Source organism: Triticum dicoccoides, chromosome 5A (genome assembly GCF_002162155.2).
Source record: "Triticum dicoccoides isolate Atlit2015 ecotype Zavitan chromosome 5A, WEW_v2.0, whole genome shotgun sequence".
Taxonomy (NCBI): domain Eukaryota; kingdom Viridiplantae; phylum Streptophyta; class Magnoliopsida; order Poales; family Poaceae; genus Triticum; species Triticum dicoccoides.
In genome coordinates this window covers 417,134,571-417,142,327 of record NC_041388.1, presented here as the reverse complement: position 1 = coordinate 417,142,327, position 7,757 = coordinate 417,134,571, and the positions used below count along the sequence as shown (strand labels likewise).

General features: G+C 47.5%; 1 long non-coding RNA gene across 2 annotated transcripts; it reads left to right on the top strand.

Moving 5' to 3' along the window:
* Positions 1–1,491: 1,491 nt before the first annotated feature.
* On the top strand, positions 1,492–3,213 carry LOC119297480. 2 transcript variants are annotated; one of them, XR_005145664.1, is made up of 4 exons: positions 1,492–1,653; positions 1,735–1,992; positions 2,076–2,382; positions 3,171–3,213. It is a non-coding gene; the product is annotated as an uncharacterized LOC119297480 (long non-coding RNA). The 2 variants fall into 2 exon arrangements; XR_005145663.1 differs by having other exon boundaries at positions 1,492–1,992.
* Positions 3,214–7,757: the final 4,544 nt, after the last annotated feature.

Sequence of the window (7,757 nt, the reverse complement as noted above, 5' to 3'; positions counted from 1 at the left end):
GAAAACATAAGACTTATGATAATTCATTCTTACGTCAAACTTCGAAAAGAATTTGTGAATAACTCCGGGAGATTTAGAAGAGTCAGGTAAGATCCTGGGAAAAGACCTGTGGGTTAGGGCCCACTCAAAAGAAACACCGTTGAACGATTCAAAAGAGAGAAAGCACCGGTTGAATTAAATGACTTGAATGAGGGAACATCCTCGAAAGAGCTTGAACGAAAGTAGAGTGTAAGCATGAATCTTCGAGATATCTTGATCACCCCGGAATAGAGGAATAGCGAGAAATGAATGGTTATGAGGTGCACCGGTATGAGAAGGCATTTGAAGCAAGGAAAAGAGTATGATCATCACAGAAAAAACTAGAATTGAAACCACCGGAGAAGAAAAGAATGGAGAATGAAGAACGAGTAGAGCATCTTCATGAGAAACACCGGATAAGAACATGAAGGAAATAGAATGGAGGGACTTCCATCAATAAAATGGACAGTGATTAAGAAATCTGAATCCTTGAAGAAAAAGGGGTGGGTGGGCGGGAAAACAAAGGCAACTTGGAATGGATGAAACGAACACCATTGAGAAAGCTGAGATTGAAACTTGCGGATGTTGCAATGATCGGATCCACTGTGACGCCCCGAGACCGATGTGCCAGTTGTTGTCCAGTTATTCTCCATCCTTGCCATGTCATTCGCTTGCGTGTTGCATCTTGTCTTGTCATCATGTGCATTGCATCATCATGTTTTCAAAACTTGCATCCATCCGGGTCTCCCCATTCCTTCCGTTGTCCATTCTAAGTCCAACCACACTTGCACGCGCCCGCGGCATGTCCAAAATAGTATTTTATAGGTGGCCGGAAATGTCCTCGGAATGGGATGAGAGTTGACGTGCGGTCTTATTATAGTGTAGATAGACCGCCTGTCAAGTTTCATCGCATTCGGAGTTCGTTTGATAGCCCAACCGCTAAACTATAGCGGCATATAGCCGGTCTAACGTTGGACGCTTTCGGTCTCCGAAAATAGTCGCCGGGCCTCTCTCTCTTCTCTTCTCTCAGCCTGAGGCCTTCTACACAGTCCACTACCTACCGCCGGGCCTAGCCTAAGCTCTCTCATCAGCCCGTGGCCCTCCTCGCGCGCGCGTCCGAAAAGATGTCCCGGACCCGACCCGGGCTGTCGCCACCGTTGTGTCCGGATCATCCCCAAACGTCTACAAAATGTCTCCGTTTTGTTAATGGAACTTCCTAACATAGTTATTCGCGACCGTCCGATTACGATCGAAGGGACTGGTTAGCCCCTAAACTAACCCACACCCACCTACTATAAATAGCAGTGCAATCATCAGACCAATCCCTAATTTCTAGGGATCCTCCTAGCCGCCGCCGCTCCTCTGGTCTCTTCTTCCTTGGGATCTTCCCTGATCCAAAATTCCACCCAACCAGCTATCTCCTCCCAAGCTTTCCTCGATCACCCATCCACTCCACCAGCCAACCACGGAGACAACATCTGCCTCCTTCCACCTCGGGATCCCTCCCGATCCAGTTCATCCCCACCGGCCCACCATAGTGCAGCCGCCCCTCGTAGCGCGTCCCCAAGTGCCCGCAGCCCAATCTCGCCTTGATCTTCTCTGCCTCGCCGGGGCAGCCGTCGCCGGCAAACAGGAGTTGTTTTTCTCTCCTTCCCCATTGTTTTTCCCTCTCCTTGCCTCGTTCTATCTCTCAGCTCTCTCTCTGTCTCGTTTCAGACAGAGAACCGAAGGAGCCCGCCATGGCCTAGGAGCTTCACCACCGCCCCATCGCCTGGATCCGTTGCTCCGTCCTCGGCCTCCCTCGCCTCTCCCGCATCACCGGAGGTCGCCTCCGCCCGCGACCATCTTCTTCCCGGAGCGCCTCCCCGCCATGGTCGCCCGAACATGAAGCTTCATCCTGCCTCGTTCCACGCCTCGGCTCCGGCCAGAACGAGTCGTCCCCGGCCTCCTCGTCAGGCCAGCTTCCCCCGTCAAGTCCTCGCATCGCCATGCCTCTATTTTCCTTCTTCATTTATTCTCTCCCTCCCCTGACTTGTGTCGCTGCCGTCTTTCTTCAGAGACGAGCAGAGGAGCTCGCCTGTTCCTGCGCGTGCGTTGACCGCGTCCAATTGCTCGATCTGCCAGTGCCCTGTCTCGATCTCAAGGCCCATTCCCTTCCGAGCCGGCCCCCTCTCCATGTCGACCGTGCCCTGGGCCTCAAGCCAGGAGCAGCTCAGCAGCCGGCCTCATCCACCTCAGCGCCTGGCCCAGCCGCGTGCGTTGACTGCGCCGCCAAGGCCCAGCGCGGCCGCATCTGTTCCGCCAGCCCAAGATCCGCGCCGCCCCATCCGGCCTCCTCTGCTTCCTACTGGGCCGAGCCCATGGGTGAGAAGCCCTCCAGATCCCCTATTCCATTGGGCCAGTTCAACTTTCATCCCGTTATGTTTTTTTTCAGTTCAGGAGGATTTTCCAAATATCCCAGAGAGAGCACTTTTGCAGAAAAGACCTTCAACTTCATGCATTTAATATCTCACAAACCGTGCATCGGATTAAAACAAACTTAATATGAAACTTGCTTAGTATTTCATCTAGTTTAATAATATGTCACTTTCATCCATGTTTAAAATGTCTAAAATGATGTTTGGTTAAATTTACTCCTATGCCATGCTAAAATAATTTAATTCATAACTTTTTTAACCGTAGCTCCAAATCTAACAAACTTTATATGCATTTGGGGTAGAATTTTGCCTAGTTTAACATGGTCTATTTGTTTTGCATGTTTAACAACTCTAAAATTGCATTTAGGGCAGAACTGCACCAAATCTAAAATATGCCATGGGGATTTACCGGAATTGTTGTTTGTTGCTTCCGGCCTCATTTAACCTTGACTAGATAGGTAGTTTTCATTTGCTTCACCTCTTGCCATGCTAACAACATTTAATCTTGTTGGGTACATAAACAAGATCGAACTAAATAACTTGTCGTGGTGTTTCATCAATATGCACCGTTGCATATTGAGCTCCACTTAATTTATAGGATTGCTTGTGCACTTTTCCATGCCATGCTTCATTAAACCGGACATGCATCATACTTGGTTGTGCATCATGCCATGCTTATGTCGTGGTTGTTTACTATGTTGTTTGCTTCTTTCCGGTGTTGCTTCTTCGGGTTAGTTCCGATAACGTTGCGTTTGTGAGGATCCATTCGACTACGTCCGTTTGTCTTCTTCATGGACTCGTTCTTCTTCCTTGCGGGATCTCAGGCAAGATGATCATACCCTCGAAATCACTTCTATCTTTGCTTGCTAGTTGCTCGCTCTTTTGCTATGCCTATGCTGCGATACCTACCACTTGCTTATCATGGCTCCCACATTGTTGAACCGAGCCTCTAACCCACCTTGTCCTAGCAAACCGTTGTTTGGCTATGTTACCGCTTTGCTCAGCCCCTCTTATAGCGTTGTTAGTTGCAGGTGAAGATTGAAGTTTGTTCCTTGTTGGAACATGGAGATGTTGTTCCTTGTTGGAACATGTTTACTTGTTGGGATATCGCAATATATATTATTTAATTAATGCATCTATATATTTGGTAAAGGGTGGAAGGCTCGGCCTTATGCCTGGTGTTTTGTTCCACTCTTGCCGCCCTAGTTCCGTCATATCGGTGTTATGTTCCCGGATTTTGTGTTCCTTACGCGGTTGGGTTATAATGGGAACCCCTTGATAGTTCGCCTTGATTAAAGCTTTTCCAGCAATGCCCAACCTTGGTTTTACCATTTGCCACCTAGCCTTTTCTTTCCCTTGGGTTCTGCAGACTCAAGGGTCATCTTTATTTTAACCCCCCCGGGCCAGTGCTCCCTCTGAGTGTTGGTCCGAACCGGGAAGCCTGCGGGGCCACCTCGGGGAAACTTGAGGGTTGGTTTTACTCGTAGCTTGACCTATCTGAGTGTGCCCTGAGAAAGAGATATGTGCAGCTGCTATCGGGATTTGTCGGCACATTCGGGCGGTGTTGCTGGTCTTGTTTTAACCTGTCCAAGTGTCTTGAATTACCGAGATACCGAGTCTGATCGGAACATCTTGGGAGGAGGTCTATTCCTTCGTTGACCGTGAGAGATTGTCATGGGCTAAGTTAGGACTCCCCTGCAGGGATTGAACTTTCGAAAGCCGTGCCCGCGGTTATGGGCAGATGGGAATTTGTTAATGTCCGGTTGTAGATAACTTGAACCATAATTAATTGAAATGAATCAACTGAGTGTGTTACCGTGATGGCCTCTTCTCGCCGGAGTCCGGGAAGTGGACACGGTGTTGGAGTAATGTTTGCACAGGTTGTTCTCTAGTTTCTCGCTCGTGCTTTGCCTCCTCTTCTCGCTCTCTTTTGCGGATAAGTTAGCCACCATACTTGCTAGTCGCTTGCTGCAGCTCCACCTATATTTTACCTTGCCTTACCTACAAGCTTAAATAGTCTTGATCGCGAGGGTGCGAGATTGCTGAGTCCCTGTGGCTCACAGATTACTATTACACCAGATGCAGGGCCTGATGATTCCGCTCCAGGAGACGCGTATGAGCTCAAGTGGGAGTTCGACGAGGACTCTCAACGTTACTATGTTTCCTTTCCCGTTGATCAGTAGTGGTGCCCAGTTGGGGGTGATTGGGACCGTTGTCGCATGTTGGGTTATCTTTTATTTTGGCGCCGTAGTCGGGCCATGAGTGTTTGGATGATGTAATGTTATTTATGTACTTGATTGACGTGGCGAGTGTAAGCCAACTATGTTATCTCCCCTTTATTATTCATATTACATGGGATGTTGTGAAGATTGCCTAACTTGCGACATATGCCTTCAATGCGATTATGCCTCTAAGTCGTGCCTCGACACGTGGGAGATATAGTCGCATCGAGGGTGTGACATCCACTTGAAGAGAAACACACCGATTGAAAAGGATTGACAACACAATCTCGATGATCAAGAAGGATTAGTATCCGCATAGGAGTATGGGAACACCGCTTGGAAAAGGTATGGAATCAACATTTGACTTCAAAGCAACTCGAATACCACAACTCAAAACAAAACAAGGATTGGCTTGCCGAATAAGCCGAAACAAACATATGATAGAGATTTCATCTGAAGTTTTCGTGGTGGGGCCTACACGGGCTCGATCGTATAGCACCATCATGTACAAGGCAGTGCACATGACATACGAAGCGTCCCTGAGTCGGCATAGCCAAGGACTCTTTAAGACACAACGAGACCACTGTAAAACCGACCGTGGACAGGCGGACCACTAGACGTCGAACCCCAATTTCGTATCATACGTCTGTTGGAAAGATATCCTAAGAGCTACTTGAATTCCCACTTATAAACTCCTGAAATTTTCCGGTTATGCAATCCGGTGTTGGGGATACAGGGGAAGCATAATATCTCACCCAAAACTAACAAATCCTACATCCAGCTGTATCCATCCTTCAACACATAACCAAGAAACCTTCGGAAATCGTCTACCTCAACCTTCGAAAAGCATCCGTTATACAAGTTATGGCAATACTCCCGAACTCCCGCTCCAGTACTGGGTGGCGTCGAGGTTATCTCACCAACAACTGCATAAAAGAGATTTTCGATGTCGGCGAAACTAAACTCAGGTATTCCAGAACTGCAATGATAAAATTGTGACGACAACACCTCGGAGCTCAACTCCCTGGGACATTGCCACAACCCCTAAATGACAGGAGGCACCAAGAATAATGTTCTCGTCACAAATCGATCGGAACGATTCCAAGATACCCACGTGATCCTAATTTTTTTTAGTGAAATTTGAGAAGAGAAGAGTCAAAACTCTACGTCAGGATGCCTTACTAGAGCGATGAAGGGACTGAGGAGTAAAAAGAATTCCTAAACTCTCTGATATATAATTCCTAAATGACTCAAAACATTTTTCTAGACTCAACAATAGTTGCTAATTCGATCAAGCAGTGGGGGCTCCTAAGGTCGGGGAAGGCTCTGATACCAACTTGTAACGCCCTCGATGCGGCTATATCTCCCACGTGTCGAAGCACGACTTAGAGGCATAACCACATTGAAAGCAATGTCGCAAGTGAGGTAATCTTCGCAAACAACCCATGTAATACAATAAGGGAAAATATATATAGTTGGCTTACAATCGCCACTTCACACAAATACATGAATAAAGCATTACATCATCCAAATACAGTCAAGGTCCGACTACGGAACCAAAATGAAAGAAGAACCCCAAATGCGACAAGGACCCCGATCGACCCAACTGGGCTCCACTACTGATCAACTAGAACGAAACAACACAAAGGACAAGATCTTCATCGAGCTCCTCCTGAGCTTGGTTGCGTCATCTGCACGGTCTCATCGGCACCTGCAAGCTGGTTTTGGAAGTATCTATGAGTCACAGGGACTCAGCAATCTTACACCCTCGCGATCAAGACTATTTAAGCTTATGGGTAAGGTAAAGGTATGAGGTGGAGCTGTAGCAAGCGACTAGCATATAAGGTGGCTAACATACGCAAATGAGAGCGAGAAGAGGAGGCAAGGCATGGTCGATAAACTATGATCAAGAAGTGATCCTAGAACAACCTACGTCAAACATAACTCCAACACCATGTTCACTACCCGGACTCCGCCGAGAAGAGACCATCACGGTTACACACGCGGTTGATGTATTTTAATTAAGTTCAACTTCAGGTTTTCTACAACCAGACATTAACAAATTCCCATCTGCCCATAACCGCAGGCACGACTTTCGAAAGTTCAAATCCCTGCAGGGGTGTCCCAACTTAGCGCATGACAAGCTCTCACGGTCAATGAAGGGATAGACCTCCTCCCGAGATATTCCGATCAGACTCGGTATCCCGGTTCTACAAGACATCCTCAACAATGGTAAAACAAGTCCAGCAACACCGCCTGAATGTGCCGACAAATCCCGATAGGAGCTGCACATATCTCGTTCTCAGGGCACACTCAGATGAGCAGTCCGTACAACTAAAACCAGCCCTCGAGTTTCCTCGAGGTGGCATTGCAAGGGGCTCTAGTTTGGACCAACACTCAGAGGAGCACTAGCCCAGGGGGGTTAAAATAATGATGACCCTCAGGAGCGTGACTCCCAAGGGAAAAAGAGGCTAGGTGGCAAATGGTAAAACCAATGTTGGGCATTGCTGGAGGAGTTTTATTCAAAGCAAACTGTCAAGGGGTTCCCATTATAACCCAACCGCGTAAGGAACCCAAATTCCGGGAACATAACACCGATATGACGGAAACTAGGGCGGCAAGAGTGGAACAAAACACCAAGCATAAGGCCGAGCCTTCCACCCTTTACCAAGTATATAGATGCATTAATCAAATAAGATATATTGTGATATCCCAACAAGTAAAACATGTTCCAACAAGGAACAACATCTCCATGTTCCAACAAGGAACAAACTTCAATCTTCACCTGCAACTAACAACGCTATAAGGGGGGCTGAGCAAAGCGGTAACATAGCCAAACAACGGTTTGCTAGGACAAGGTGGGTTAGAGGCTTGGTTCAACAATATAGGAGGCATGATAAGCAAGTGGTAGGTATCGCAGCATAGGCATAGCAAAAGAGCGAGCATCTAAGCAAGCAAAGATAGAAGTGATTTCGAGGGTATGATCATCTTGCCTGAGATCCCGCAAGGAAGAAGAATGAGTCCATGAAGAAGACAAATGGACGTAGATGAATGGATCCTCACAAACGCAACGTTATCGGAACCAACCCGAAGAAGCAAC